The 16,753-nt window shown below is 35.6% G+C and overlaps 1 protein-coding gene across 1 annotated transcript in view; it reads left to right on the top strand.

The window, feature by feature from the left end:
* MYLK4 (myosin light chain kinase family member 4) overlaps nt 1–16,753 on the top strand; it is a 1,154,879-nt gene that overhangs the window by 194,665 nt on the left and 943,461 nt on the right. The gene's annotated exons all lie outside the window — the stretch shown is intronic.

The raw sequence follows: 16,753 nt of genomic DNA, 5'->3' as shown, positions 1-16,753 counted from the left end.
GGTGTTATTAAAACATAACAGTATTTAGTCATAATCCTATCAATAAGAAATACTGTATATATAATATATGTTAATGCTTGGTATGACATTTTTCACAATACGCATGTTAGATGCATAGATTTTCATAATGTGCACAGCATGTACATATAATCAAACAGATTGTGGATTGCATCATTAGCTGACACTATTTGGGCATCAGCTTGAAAAGTAGAGTAATGTATTCATTGTGACATATTAGTCAAAATGAGTCATATGACTATGTGGGGAAATAACTGGTAATGGTTATTTCATGAAATTCATGATATCATGAATCAAGCTTCAAGTACATGAGCTATTTAATGATCAGTCATCATGGCATATGGGAAGTAAAAGGATATCAACAGGATATTTCACTTTGCAAAACAGAAGTTGCAAAATATGTTATTTTAATTCATGTCAGGACAAAAACAGGGAAAGATGTCAGTTGTAGATTGATTTGTGGAAGTGCACTGAGAACATGAAACTTTGTAGGGTAAATGCAGAATGGCAAATATATGAAGTAGAATTTAGGGATATCAAACCCTAACCTTGTCAATATGAGGTTAACAGACAGGTATTTCAAAAGTTAGATCAGGTAAGTGACAGGTGTATTTATTTTTACTGAGAAAAAGGTAAATGTGAGAGATACAAATACTGCACAATCATTCCAGGTAGTGACATTAAATACAAAATAATATGAGTATATCTTGGAAGGTTGAGAGTTTTCACATGCCAAAGGGGCTAATAGCTCATGATGGGCATAGATAACCAATATGTTTCCAGTCTGGGGAAGAAGATTTTTAAAAGTTGTAGTAGTTAAAATTCTGACTTTGTTATGGTTTATGTGTAGGACCGTAATAATGAGAATGATACAAAATAGGTGCTAATTAATTAATGATAATCATAGAGTACAGTGTACATATGTATATAAATACACAGAGTGAGTAATAACACTCAAACCAGTATGTGCATTTATAACTTGGTGTTCAATTCCCTGCACCTCATGGTCCAGATTCCAAAAGAGTTGCTCTAAGTTTAAGTCTCCCCTGTTTCTGAAAGATGTGCTCTCAGCTTAAGTGAATTACTTCAGTTAAGGCCTATCTATAAGCAAGTTTACATCAGGAGACCAGATTTAAAAACACCTGCTGTCAGCCTGCTCGTCGTGCAAGTGATTACTTACACCGAGAGAAATTATTTTGAAATTGGGCCCCGTGTCTATCCCACTGAGTTATTTATCAGTACTAGTTTAAAAATGAAGAAATCAGTTGGCTTTCTGATACATCTGTGGTTCAGGTCTGTTGTACACTGTTTCCTGAGTAGATAAAAATTTAATTCATGTATTAATGAATGAATTAAAGAGGACACTGTTGATATATATTAAAAATATAAGTGTCAGAATGGATTTTATCTAATTGTTTTAGGCATTATTTATATGCAAGCTAGGCCAGAGAATATACTTGTAGTGTTTGAGAATTATTTCTGCACAAGTTAGTTGAGAAAACATGCTTACATTTTATGACACAGGATGCAACTGCATGTTACAAGTTTGAATAAAAAGACACAACACTGCCTTGTTATATGCAAATAAATATTATGGAACATTTCTTGCCTAGGAAAAGCTGTTAGAAACATAGACAATCTACTATTGTATTTTGTCATTGCTTTTATTACAAGTTCTGTAATGAATACATAATTGTTTCTATAATGGAAAACTACAGATTACATCTTGAGAACCTGCTCATAGTTATAAGAATATTCTAAAATGTACCTCTCTGAATAGGCACTAGATAACCATTTTATTATTTCTCTCTCAGTTTAGAGTGTGTGAATTATGATTGGAAAGAATATTCCAAAAGGTGGCAACTAACCTGTCCAGTGCTTTGTTTTATGTATATAAGTTAGTCTTTGTAGTCTTCCATGTCAGGTTTGCCTTTGTGTAATCTCGGTAGCTATGAGTAATATTCTGGAATGCTAAATCTTCTTGCCATAAAATGATTTTATGTCTCAATGGATTTATTGATGATGAACAGTTTCAATTTCTTTTAAATGCACTCATATTGACATTGCTCAGTAGCAGTTAGTGTCCACTACTGAAGCAATTGCTATTGTTAGAGTTAACTTATATAATTTAAGAAACTAACCATGTAACAGCTACAAAGACCCTCATATACCTTAACCATTTCTCAAAAAGCAGACTATAAATTAACGCCTACACTATGGAATGCTCTCCCTTCAGAGCATTCCGGACATCACTGAACTTTCACTATTCTGAAACCAGCTAAAAGCACATCTGATAAAGCAATTTAAGTGTAATGCTTTGATGCTGCAGGTTAACATCATTTCAAATTTAAGCATATTCTTAAACTCAAGGTACAGAAATTCTGTGTTCATAATGACTTCAACTAAGTACTAGCTATTATTATTCAAATGATAATTTTCTCTTTTTGTATCATATGTAGTTAGGTATATGTATTTTATGACTTTGTCAATATACATTCTTCATTACATGTTCTGAGATAGTTTGTAGGCTTTCTGTGGTTATTATTTAACATTGTCCACTCTATCTTCAATGCAATATCTTACTATTTTTGTTGTTGCTGCCTTTAGGCTCAGGTCAAAGATAAAGGAGGCCCAACACAATCACCTGGTTAACAAATCAATTACATAAATAAATACACTGATTAACATTCTTACCAAGCATCACTTGTCAATTTTCTTATAACTAGCTAGAAATGAATACAATTCCTGCACATTGTTAAAATATTGATCAGAACTGCTATTCTAATAGTCTTGTTGCTGGTAAAAGAAATCAAAGCAGAATGCTCCACACAAGATATAATCTGAAAATGTTTTCTGCATTTACTTGTCAGAGTCTGTCTGATATCAGTCTCCCATAGCTGTTCAAAAATAGTGTGAAGTTAAAGGCAGGATTAAGCTGTTCAAATAAATGTAGTGTGAAACAAGGTAGTATAAAGTTAAGACAGAATTCTTAAACACATTCTGCTTACTAAAAATAATACTGTTCCATAAAAATAAAGCTTAAGATTCAAATTTCCAGCAAACATTGTAGTGATACTGTTTCATCAACCACATCAACATGCTTACTAAGAACAAAAGTCATTATTTGTATTAAAGCAGTCAGTTCCACTTCTATAAATTGACTGCAGTTCTAATAATGTTAGCATATCATGCACTACTTCAAATTCTGTACATTCAACCAATTGAAGTAGTGGTTCCGAATGGTTCTGAAAACACTTCTTGCTGTTCCAGCTTATGCTGCTTTTCCAAGAATCCCTGCCTTCTGTTCTCTCTTGAAATGATGTGATGTTCTGATGCTAGTGTCACTGGTGAAAACTACAACATGGACCTGTTTGAAGACTTCCACAGCTGTCCTGTTATGACTGGAATCTGTTCAAGACTCCCTTTTTAAAAGAGAAGCTGAAACAGAGTACTTTTGTCTATTAAGAGTACTGGGACTGGTCACATGATTACCTTAGGGTAATTAGAATGTCCTTTTATCACAAATTAATTTCTTCACTTTGTGCAAACTGGCCCTCAGTATGCCATCACAAGAATTTAATTATAGTGAGTTTTCACAAATTCTTGCAATATCAGTCTAACTGAAAACGTTTTGAGTTTTCTCATACCAAGCATATTAGATAGTCTTTTTAAAAAAAAACTGTTGTATAGGTAGAGTACCTTTTTTTCCTTGAAAATAGATACCCTCAGTAGTACAATTTATTATCTGAGGTAGTCACATGAGTAAATGAGGCACAACTTGTCAACTCCAAACTAATCAAACAAAAGTAACATGAAATGAGTTCAACCAAACTATAGTTAGCCTGCTCTTCAAAATTCATTGCAATAGGAAAAGACTAGCAAAGCTAGGGCCAGTTGTATGTTCAAAGCACACAGTTAAAGTATACTATTGAAAAGGTCTGTACTTTATGTGTGGTTGTCCGTAGGCATCTGCACTAGGGTTTGTAGCTGTCTGTATTAATATTGTTTATTTATTAGTTTGCCTGTTTATTTGTTTGGATACAGGAATATTCAGCAGAGAAAATTTCATTTTCATTGGAGTCCTAATATGAAAAGCATATCACTTATACAAAACACATAAATAGACATACATGCATTACATAGTATCTCTGTATTCAGATAAAATGAGAAATGTAAATTTAAAAAATGAAAATATTTTGTATCGTCTTTCTAACAAATAAACTGTCAGTGTATATAGAGATGTAACAGAAATATAGATGAGCTAATACACATATCTGCTCACCATTTATTTTTAAATTTACATAGACAAAATAAAAAAAATTGCATTTAATTAGTAAAAGTGAATATAGAAATAACATTGTACAACCTTTATGTTGCAGTATAGTTACATTTTTATTGCCCAGTAAATGCTGCTTTAATGCATGTTGAAACACATGGCACTTTGAGATGAATCTTAGATAAAGCTTCCTTGTACAATTCAAGTAGCAGACATCTTTATAACTTGGATTTAGACATATGTACAAGACAACCATTAGATGATTGGTCCACCACTGAGGCTTATGCCAGGTTAGTGTGCTGGCCAGTGCTGGACACTTGAGTTTGTAGGCTAGCCAATTGTCATCATTTAACTGAATTAACTATAAGTGATGCTCAAATTCAATCCAGTTTAAGCTATGTTATGAAAGGCGATGACATATTTTTCTGTAATGACCTGCTGCAATGTGCCCTAGTATAATATAAGCGTGTTTGTTAGTGGTGATTGTAGGTTAAAGTGCATGCATGCTGATTAAAAGAGACAGAAAAGTAAGTACATTGCTAAATTGGTGTATCTTGCACTTGGGAGAAGGAATGTTTTGATCCTTTAAAGATGTCCCAGTTTTTGTTGGTTTAGGTGATGACAGAATTAAAAGGTAAGTCAAACCTGAGATGATTATTAACAGTAACTATCACTTGAATCCTAAACCACTGAAAATGGAATTTTGTAATGGCTCGTCTGTATCATGCTATTTGTTAGCAAGCAGTATAGCCTCTGGCCGAAAATTAGAAAAGTTACTGCATGGTATACATGAGGTGTACACCTTGAAGTAAGGTTTTTGTATTCAGAGACAGTTCTCCCACAATGCTCATGCATGAAGGCATGCAGCACCATAGTTGTCTGTCTTTGCAGCCATGCTAGATACTAATAAGGCATAGCGATATAATGGAAACAAAGCCTAAGGATTGGAAAAAAACACAGTAAAGGAGGGGGAAAGACTTCAAAGCCTGCACCCCTGAAACAGGATGCAGCAGCATTACCAAGGGTTTTTTTGCTATATAGTGGTGCAGCAGATAGTGTTGTCACCTCACAGCAAGAAGTTCCTCAGTTCAGTCCTTGGCTGAGGTGCCTTCTGTGCAGAGTCTGCATGTCCTCCTTGTATTCACGTGAGATTCTCCCGGGTGCTCTGGCTTCCTTCCACATTCCAAAGACATGCATTAGGTGACTTGGACACTCTAAACTGACCATAGGTGTGAGTGTATCGTGTGGAAGAATTACTATGGCAGGGCTGGCCACCCAGTTGTGTAAACTTTGGCTCTAGAAGTTTGTTACTGTTTAAGTGACACCCTGACCCATGTGCAAAAATGGGAAAAAGGGATTGTGGATGGATGGATGTTTTAATCCATAAATGATCTCTTAATTTTCAGAGTAATCCTGGGAAGTTTTCTTAATCTGATTCTCTATTTACTCAGAGGGGCCATATCATGAAGGAATTTCAGCGAAATTATATTGAAGAACAGCACTGTATTATTAAGTGGCAAGATATGAATGAAGCTGAGTCCAGTTACCTGATCTCTGCACTTGTGTGAAGGTTACTGGCACATGCCTAGTCATATTTCGAATATAACAGATCCTTGGTTCTTTGTCAATTTTTCATGACTTAACATTAAAATATGAGCAAATGGTCACTTATTGAATCAACCATGACTTTAACTACATGAATAAAGATCCAGTTTCATGTGCTCTGTCTCCAAATTGTCATTGGTTCAGGTAGAATGATATATTAACAGAGAGACTAGGAAATGATAGATCAATCTAAGCATGGTCAATAGGTGCTTGTTTCTAGTGTATATATCTGTGAGCCATGTTGATCAGTTAACAGCAAATGCCCTGAACACCAGGTCAGTGAAAAAATGTCACCAAAAGCACCGTGGGTTAAGGTTTGTTTTTTTGTAGAGGGTAAGCCAAGCTGCACTTCCTATGTTGCTGGACACCTCCATACCCCCTGAACTTAAGTATACCTTTTCAATATCATGCAACAGTGGAGGAAAAAGGAAAACTCCATTATCATTGAAAGTATGATACGTCTTTGCACAGCCAGCGTTTAGAAGACCTCCTGCCAATTGTTTGACAAATTCTCATATTTAGGGCCCGTAACAATTAGCAGAGTTTTGGGGTTAGGTGTCAACCAATAAATTATTTCTTCAGTTACTCTTATGCTTTCACTTGATAGAACACAAGAGACGGGCCATAGCTGTTTTTTTTAACCGCATTATATTTTATTTGGACTAATAATGACTCTCAGTACTCACTAAATGGAATCTGCTTATCAGATAGAAAACAGGAGAAGTAGTTATGAAATATTATCATCACACCTTCCTTTATACCTATGATTCCTATCAGATCATAGGATACCATGCCCGGGATAAGATATTTCATAGTCTTCTGTCTCCTACTTAGGCTATATTTCAGAAATGGGTGCAACACCTGGTGAATGAAATTTAGCTATTTAGCAAGTTAGTTTTATTTTGAATGTTATGCACATTTCAATGTACAATTTTAAGGCCTGATTTAATTTAGAACATAAAAGTTCACCTGGATCAACAGCAGCAAAGTTGTGATAAGGTACTGGGTTTGGATAAATATGTTCATTTAGCAGTATTTGTGAAGCCATGATCAATGAGTCATGACATCTGGAGTATACGTCTCATGATGGGAGATGAACTGGCATGTTTTTATATACTTCAATTGCTCAGTTGTTTTAGCAGAGAAAAGTTCTTGGAAAAGTATATAATAATTAAGTGTATAAAGAAACATAGTTGTTCATTATATAGTTCCTTCTGTAGAATTCTGGATGTCTGAAAAATTATGTGAGTGTTTTTTAAGTTACAGGATATAAAACATTTGACTGCCAGCAAGGTAAGGCATGAGAATATTACCAAAGTATTTTATTGCAATCTTAACGGATGTGACTCCTAGTGTGTGATTTGCCACATTGCATTTAACTGTGTCCTGTGACAATACATACAACAACCCAGCTTATTGAGGGAGAGTGGCTTGTGTGGGTGAGAATGCAAAATGCTCACGCATGTATGCCAGCAAAATTTTAGGGAGAGATTATGACTGAGGTGGCTATGGGGCCAGAATGTGCAGACATCTACATCATGGCATAGATGCCCACAAAACTTGTGTCAGTCTGTACTAAGATCCAGACAGCCTATATGGTGTCAACAGAGATGGCTGCTGGAGCTCACTGAATGCATACTACTTGAAATGGGATAAAGGGCTGAAGTAATACATGTACCATGCTGTCAATAGGAGCCCAGAGTTTACAGTGAGCTAAATGGCTTACATATGGGAGAGATGAATTGAGCTGTGGTTGGAAGGATACTGACCAACATTAGTAAGGATCCCAGGGATGGTTTGCAGATGAACTGTCTAGTAGACTGTAATGACCTTTAGGGGAGCTAAATCCTTCTAGGAAGTTAGGTAGTTGTGTTCTTCCCTGTGGTGACCTACTGGGACACTATATCCTGTTACTGGCTACTGGAAAAAAATCAGTTAATGAGAAATGCAGATGAAGCACATGATACATAATATTAAGAAACGGCTAAATAAAACAGTCTTCATTGTATACCTTACTTCACTTACTACAAACTTATAAGGTTCTTCATTAGTTACTTGAAGTATAGAAATGCAGCTGAAGAATAAGAGATACTGCAAAACTGTGCTTTCTGTGAAGAATACAAAACCTCAGATAATAATTCCTACAAAATCATAGCACCTACCAGATGTACCAATCACAAATGTGCAGTAATGGCATATTCACATTTAAGAAGGACGCACATGCCATATCACATAACAGCTAGTCTTTAGTGCTGTAAGATAAATGGTGCTGATTTTAAGATTCTAAAAATAGTAGCTTTCAAAGACTAAAAGATTGTATAGGGATATATCCTTAGTCTACACATGAAAAAAAAAGGCAGCCTGTAGTGCTGTTAGCCAGCTCAACTGACACTGCCTGGGCTGTTATTTCTAAACTATCTGTTTCTATAATTCTTGCATAATTCAGAAAGTAATGCAAATGCACTAATACTTTTACTCACTTGAATGTAACTGAGTTCAGTTACATGTTTTTTTTTAGCTGCAGTCTGATCTGACCGCAACATTTACTTTCCAAAAAAACAGAGCAAGGAGCAAGTTAACGGAGTAGTAGTAGTATTAAAGTGTAGATTTGTTTTTGTTTGCACAGCCATACTTATAAGTCACGCATTATAGAGTTCTACTTGCTTTTATGCAGTTTCTGTTTCATGCTGTCTTGAAGTTACGGTGAAGGCAGGATAATACCGTGGTGCTGCAGTTAAGAAATATAAGGGAATGCTTGCAACACCTGTGCTTTCCCTTATGTTTTTCCTGCACTGGAAGCTACAGGGAGACAAATGACTAGTTTATTATCTTGCAGATATAGTAATGGTATAACCAAAAATAGTCAAGTGAAAATATTTGCTTTAAAATGAGGAGAGGGGATTTGTCCGAAATAGACCAGCCATCATCTGGGTAGAGCAAATAAAGTATTTAAGAATGTTCTAAGGTAGGACAGGTGAACACAGATTTTGTTGAGACCAGTTCAGAGAAACCTACAGTCAGTCATTACACGTGCAGGCAAAGAAAATGTGCAATGTATTTAGTAGAAAACAGTCTCATACAGGATTTATTTGAGGGCTGCATCCTTGGAAATAATGCCCTTGCTTCAAATGTTGGTGCATAAAGTTAAGTTGTCACCTCTACTACAGTACAAATCATATGTCTCTTTGAGGAGAAGAAAAGAAAAAACAGAGAACAGTTTAATGGTATACAATTGCAAAGAATGACTAAGGATAATATTTTAAAGAGCGAAGAGCTTACCTCAGTAGTTTACCTGAATGAACTCCCGTAGAATTTAGTGGTGTTACTTCCCATTTCATTTTACAAGCATACAGTAATGAACATTTTCCAAGTATATAGGAGAATACTTGAAATATGCAATTAATTGAACCAGGGACTACTTTTCAATCTTAACTGCAGAGTGTGTTAGGAATGCAAATAATCTCTGTTTGGGGTTTGCAGTACAGATTGCAGGCCATTGTGAAAATATTGTGCATAAATGGAACCACACCAAGTTCTTAAGCACTTAGTAAAACAACTGTCACTAAACAGCATACAACAATTTTTTTTATTTTGCTTAATATTCTTTGAACACTTATTTTTGTAATAAAATGCTTACTATAGCTAACTAGTTTTAGACTTCAAGATATAAGTAATTCTTTTGTAGGACTAGTATGGTTGAATGCTTGCTAACATTAATGGGTATATGACTAACTAGCTTTAGGCACTGAGATATAATTAATTCTTTTTCAAGATTAGTATCGGTGACTGGTTAATAACATACATGGGGTATATAGCTTGCTTTACTCAGCGAAATCTAATTAATTATAATTCAAGATTAGTATAAATAACTACTTCCGAACATATACAGGCTATATAACTATCTTTAGTTATTGAGTTATAACTAACTATTTTTGAGAACTAGTATTGGTGATTGCTTGCAGACTTACTTGTGGTATAGAACTAGAACTGAGTAATTCATTTTCAGGATTAGAAGAGGTGACTGCTTACTATGTGACTGCACTACATACTGACAATTTCTGTATGTAGGGTTTGAGCTAATAAGACTTCTGCTGAGTAAACCTGCAGTTTTACTGCCTTGTGCTGTTAAAAGTCTGTACTGTATCTGCTAATTATTAGCACCTTCAGGAAATAGACATGAACAGATATATTAGAGAAGTGTCAGACATTCCTGAACATTAGGAAATAAACAGGAAAACAGCTTGACTGTACAATTAAATTTCACTGAGGCTGTAGGCAAGTTATCCAGCTTAGTCTATTGTGTCTGTTTGCAGACTCCATAGATGTCCAGTCCAGTTAGAAGACCTTGAGGAATTAGACAGTTTGGCCAGAATTTATATGTTGGTTTGTGCTCAGTGGGTTAGGCTACTAATATATAAAGTTTTATGACATTCTTAGAATCTGATGTTTATCTGTCCTCCCTACCTTGACACAAATCCCCCAACCCCCACTTCTTTCTAAGTCCCCACCAGGACCCATAGGCACAGAATGGGCAATGTAAAGAGAGCTGGTCAATAGCATTCAGTAGACTGAGTGCTGTTAGGTATGGTGTCCTATTAGCTAGTAGGGTGTGAGAGTTTATGGTGAATCAAGTGGATTATGTTTGTGAGAAACAGTACCTGGCTGTTGAATAAAAGATACTGAGCAGCTCTAGAAGGGGTTCAGGGGGGAGCTCACAGGTGAACATTGCTAAGATACCAACTAGCTTTCACATGAGATACTTCAGCAGAGAATAACAATCTCCTTTATTGCATAGAAAGAAATGTACATGAGAGACTAGGAAATCAAGATCCTGTCTCCTCAAGCTACAACAATCAAAGTGTTTTATACCCATTTTTTTAAAACAACATTATTGTAACAATTATAAGACTGCCACTGACCAATTAGCAACGAACACTACAGCATTCATTTTGCTAACTAAGATTTCCTGACTGCTTGTTTATGACATTCCATATAGGCTCAAGTTGCGAATTCCATGATAGAACTTTGTACTCAGAGCAAATCTTATATGTGGGATGGTGGCCTAATGGTTAAGGTGTTTGCCTTACAAACACAAAGTGCAGCATTTGAGTCTCACAAGGGATAATTGGCTAAGCTTAGAATGGCTTGCAAGGGCAGTTAGCTTAGTACAAATCTGTGAATCTATTTAGTAGGAGGGTGGCCTAATGGTTGAGGTGTTTACCTTACAAACACAAGGTGCAGGGTTTGAGTCTCACAAGAGATAATTATCTAGGCTTAAAATGGCTTGCAAGGGCAGTTAACCTAGTACTTTTCTAACCCTGTCAGCACTTACTAATATTAGACAGGAAACAAACCAACAGTCACATACTGAAGGGCACTTGAGATTTCATTCTGCTTTGATAGCATATTAGAAATGAAATGTTCTCACTAACATTTTCCCTTCTCTGTACTTCTCACCCTTTACAATTTCTAGGTTACTGTACCCTACAGTTCTTCTCAGATTTAGCGGGGGTTTCAAGGGATGGGTCACAGGTGTACAGTGTTTCAGGTTGCAGTGACCCTCTGAAGAACTACATACTTCTTAGGAGTTGTGTCCTTTCCTCTATAGACCTTTTGGGTTACTGTTTCCTACAGTTCTGTTTACCTCTAGCATATGTCCCAGGAATGGGTCAAAAATGATACGTAAAATAGGTTGTAAAGAAATTTGGGGAAATTACATCATGTTAGGGAGCTGTGCCCTTCCCAGCTGTAATCCTCTGGGGTGCTATGTAGAACTCTCTTCAGGTCTAACAAGGGTCCCATGGATGAGTCTCAAGGGAACCAAATAGCAGTTTGCAATGCAATGAGCTTCTGGAAAACTGCATCCTTCTGGGGAGCTCTGTCCTTCCCTTCCCATTCATGACTTTCTGAATTAGTGTACCCCACAGGTCTCTTCAGATCTGTTAGGGTTGCCGTCTGAGGTACTGGATCGTACAGCTCTTCTCATCTTTATTAGAAAGTCTGAGGTATGGGTCAAAGGTGAAGACTATTAGGATTTATTGACTTTTTCTGGGGAGCGATTTGCTTTCCTGTACTGATCTTCTGGGGTGATGTATTCTGTTTCTTAATTTTCTTAACTCTTCAAGACTATGCATACCTTCACCCCAGGCAAGAAATCTTGGCAGTGTTGTTATACACCTTTCTGAGTAGCAGTGACAACTTAGAATTTAGTATATATCAACAGAGGTGGGTGGAGTATGCATTTCTTTCATCTTAGAGAAATTTGTGTGTTGGATTACATTGGCTTTGACAGGACTCATACTCTCTTAGTTAGACGTGATCAGGTGATATGCCATATATTTTGTTTTACATACCATATACCTAAGACTTTTCTGGAACTGATTCATGCAAGTCACACCTAATTAAGATATATTCATCTGAATTTCTATCTAGGGCCCCTAGATGGGTTATAATGTCTGAATCTTCTCTGGCTCTGTACTGACTGCTGCCTTTCCTAGTAGGTGACATTATCCTGTGATGAGTCATAACATTGCATTAAAGAATTTACACCCTGTGCATGTCAGTTCCACTCCTTTAACAAGGATATGCTTGAGTCTAAGGGTTTAACTTTAAAAGTCAAGTCAGTCAGCTTAGTTTAATATACACATGATTACACATTATTTTTTTGTATTTTATTTATAATTTGTTCCCTGGGTTAGTCCCACTAGGCCAATGGCATAATTTCAGTGGGGAGACTCGAGGTGTTACTCAGATTAACTATGGGAAATTTGGATAGGACACTGAGGAACTCTCTGTACTCTTTTTGATAAATGCCACTTGATCTTTTACATACACTACGACCAACTTCAGCACTTGGGGCCTCAGCTTAATGTGTCATCCAAAAGATGTCACACTTAAGAGTGCGGCACCCCCATTATTTGGCACTGCAGTGTCAGTACTGGAAAAATTAATCCAACTACTTGGTGTGGGAATAGAACCCACAACCTTCTACATTGAAGGCAATTGTGGTACCTGTTGTGACTGTTACTTTGCTAAAACAATGAAGAAACTTGTGAAATAAAGACACGTAACTCCTTTAATATGTTAGAAAGCTGGTTGAATTAATAAAAGCTTCTACTACATACCAAAAATCTAAAGTTATTCTCTTTGCACCTGAAACTTCCTTTCATAACACAGATCTAATAATCAAATTAGCAACACTAATTAACATAAGTATTTGTCAAGTCTCAAAAACAGAATTGCTATGTATTGTTATTAATCAGCATTTAAAATTTGAAGCCTGCATAGGTTACATAGTAAGCAAAACAAATCCAAAAATTACCATGCTGTACAAAGTAAAACTTTCTCTCATAGACATCCCACTATTAACAACTGCTTGTACATTTTTACTTCCTAACCTTATGTATGCATCATCCATCATGACAAACATTCAACAGCTAAATCTGCAGCAAAACTCCCAAATAAAACTCATCATTATACAGTATTGAAAACAATTAACTCAATATCACAGCTAAAGATTGTTTGTAATACATTGTATAAACTAGAACAATGCCTCTGTTCATAATCTAATGAAAAAAAAAAAAAAAATATATATATATATATATATATATATATATATATATATATATATAAAGAGAAAGAGAGAGAGAAAGCATCTAGAATTAGCAGCATTAGTTTTCATGTTGAATTCTCAAGCTGTGGTGGTGCAGCGGTAGCGTTGTCGCCTCACCGCAAGAGGTTCTCCTGTTTGATTCTCGGCTGTAGCGCCTTCTGTGTGGAGTCTGCATGTCCTCCCCGTGGTTGAGTGGTGTTCGAAAGACATGCATGAATGGGCATGCCTTTGTTGAAGGTTGGGCATTGGGCTGGCACCTCAGTACCATAAAAATTGACTGCCAGTCATTAGCGGACCAGATCTTCGTTGTGGCGATCCCTAACTGGGAAAAGCCAAAAGGAAAACAACAACAAACAAGTTTTCATGTTGAATTAATTACCATTATAAATTAAAGTTATACAGAAATGAGAGATAATTCTAGTGTTTTTAAGTATTTTTTTTCATTGATTAATTACTGTATGCAGTAGAAATCATATCTCACAATTTGTACAATTTAATTTTATGAGCATCTGCTCAGGCATAAAGGCCAGAGATTGACATGACTGTTAAGTAATTATGGAAGATTGTGCACAGAGCAATGAGACTTTGTACAAGAGAACATCGCTGATAAGTGAGTTATGAGATGCTATTTATCATGTGTGATTAATATGTCAGTGACAGACATGATCCTTTTAAGAGGAATGAACAATGGGCTATTAGCGTCACAGCAAGCATAAAGTGCACTTGTTTGAATAACAAGCAAAGTGCCATGTCAGCTGTTACATTTAATAACTATAGCAACAGGGTGCACAGTTAGACAGCTATTATCAGCATTAAATCCTTATTAGGTCTAGCAAGCTCCAGCAGGCAAATAATGTCACTAGGCAATATTATGGTGCAGTCAGGTTTGAAGATTATTATTAATTGTTGTTACTGTAAAACTGTCATCAGAGCATCTATTTATGTATTTATTTACTTGTTTATGATAAATGTTTGTGTGATATCAGAATATTTAATATATTTTGTTTTACTGTTACTTCCTAAAAGTGGCACTTAGTCAAACCAATTAATGATTTAGTAGTTTTTGTTGGCATTTACTATTGAAGGTAGATGCAAAGTGGTAATTACCAAAAGAGCATACTGAATAATATTATTAAAATATGTAGGATAATCACTAGTACATGGGGAACATAATGCATTATTATGTTTAAAATGCAGGTTAAAAATGTATATGCATGTGTACCAGCTTGACAAGAAATGCCCCAGTGTTGGTGTGCATGCTGTCATTTCCTAGGTTTTGCTGAATTGAGAAAAAGAGGTTAATAACATCTGCATATAGAACTCTTAAGCAACATACTGAGATCAATGCATTAGCTGTAGTTTCTGATTTCCAAACGTAATATCAGTATGTGTTTTGCCAAAGGTTTTCATTGGCTTCAAATCATGAGCCTTGGACCTCTGTCTTTGGGTCTATACAGGCACATCTTTCCATCCAAACCCAATGTTAATGTGTAGGTATGGGTTAATTTATCATTAACTTGTTTATACAATAAAGTTAATAGGGTTTGGCTTTATTCGCCTGAATGTACCCATAACTTAAAAATTAAAAAAGTCATAGACATCCAGCAGCCATGTAGCTGAAACACTGGTATGTCCTTAAAGGGTCATTTACATATATAAAAATACAACAAGAAGGCTCTTACAATGCAGATAAAGCAAGTGTCACTACAAACAGTCCAAATTATGTAAAAATTAATGACACAAGCACCACAATGTCATATAAAAAGGCTTAATTTATTACAATGCGCTAGTAGACAATACTTTCACCTCTCAAGGCTTCTTCAGGCAGAAAACTGCATACAGGTTTAAATATAGTTTAAATAGAGTTAATTAACATCATGTGACTTCCATTAATTATAATTAAAGATATATACCATGTAAAAAGCATAAGCATGCAAACTCAATATTAAAAGTATAAAAATATATAAAAATATCACAATTTATTACTAATATTAATAATAATAGTAATAAATTGTGATATTTGTATCTATATTTTTATACTTTTAATATTGAGTTTACATGCTAAGCCTTTTTGTATGACATCGTGGTGCTTGTGTCACTAATTTTTACGTCATTTACATATATCTCATGGGCTTCCGCTACAGGAGGTTTAAGGTATTACACAGTGAAGACTCTAGCTTTGCTAAGTCTTTCTTGAGGTTTTTACCAAATTGTTTGTTTATGTAACCCTTTTACCCTTTGCTTGGATATTACATAATGCCTAGTACAGCCGCACATAGCAGAATAATAAAGTAGTCATATAAATGGACTTGAGGAAGAAATAGTGAAATTAAAGTAGAAGTTAAGTACCAATACACTCTAATGTCACAAGCGGTATTCCATAGAGGTCAGTACTAGGGTTTTTTAGTTTGGCATCTAGATTGATGACATAAAACTGGGTACGTCTGAACTGGTAACTAAATGCACAGATGGCTATATAAAAATGATATGTAGTTAAATCACAAACTGGTCCAGTCACAGCAATAAAGTGGAGGGTGAGCAACAATTTGGATTTCAGTGTAAAGAAATGCATTATGGGTTATGTTTACTGGGAGGTTAGTTGATAATGCATAGAAAATTAAAAGCTGGGTGTTAAAACTCAAGAGATAAGACTAGAGATTTGTCTGTATTTGTGAATAAGGATCTTACTTTACCATAATTGAGTCAGTAATATAAGAAAATGCTTTGAAGTAATAATTCTGTTTATAGAACATTGTATATACTTTGGTACATATTGCAGTCCTTCTGTATAGGTCTTTGGGTAAGACTCAAAGACATGATACACAGACCACAGGGCCACTAAGTAGGAGACAACACATGGAGGAAGTCATGGCATGATACACAGACTATGCAGTATCAGGGTGACAGAGAGATAAAATATATAAAATGTTTCTCTGTGATTGTCAGATTTCAGAATACTGGGGTGGACAAATGTGATAACACACAAGGACAAGTACAAAAATCCTAGACTATAGAGGACATATGATATTATGTACCAAACTTGCTGATAATAGTTAGAACATATGCTAATGATCATTTCCAAATAAGTCTCCTTCTTCTTCATCTTCGTCTTATTTCATCTGTTCCCATTAGGGGTCACCACATCAGATCATCTGTTTCCATTACTTCCTGTTCTCTGCATCTTGCTCTGTCACACCAACCACCTGCATGTCCCCTCTCACCGCATCCATAAACCTTATCTT

The sequence above is a fragment of the Protopterus annectens genome, chromosome 3.part0 (genome assembly GCF_019279795.1).
Source record: "Protopterus annectens isolate FY-2018-M chromosome 3.part0, PAN1.0, whole genome shotgun sequence".
Classification (NCBI taxonomy): domain Eukaryota; kingdom Metazoa; phylum Chordata; order Ceratodontiformes; family Protopteridae; genus Protopterus; species Protopterus annectens.
Note: the sequence above shows the minus strand (reverse complement) of the source record. Positions and strands in the feature narration are given on the sequence as shown.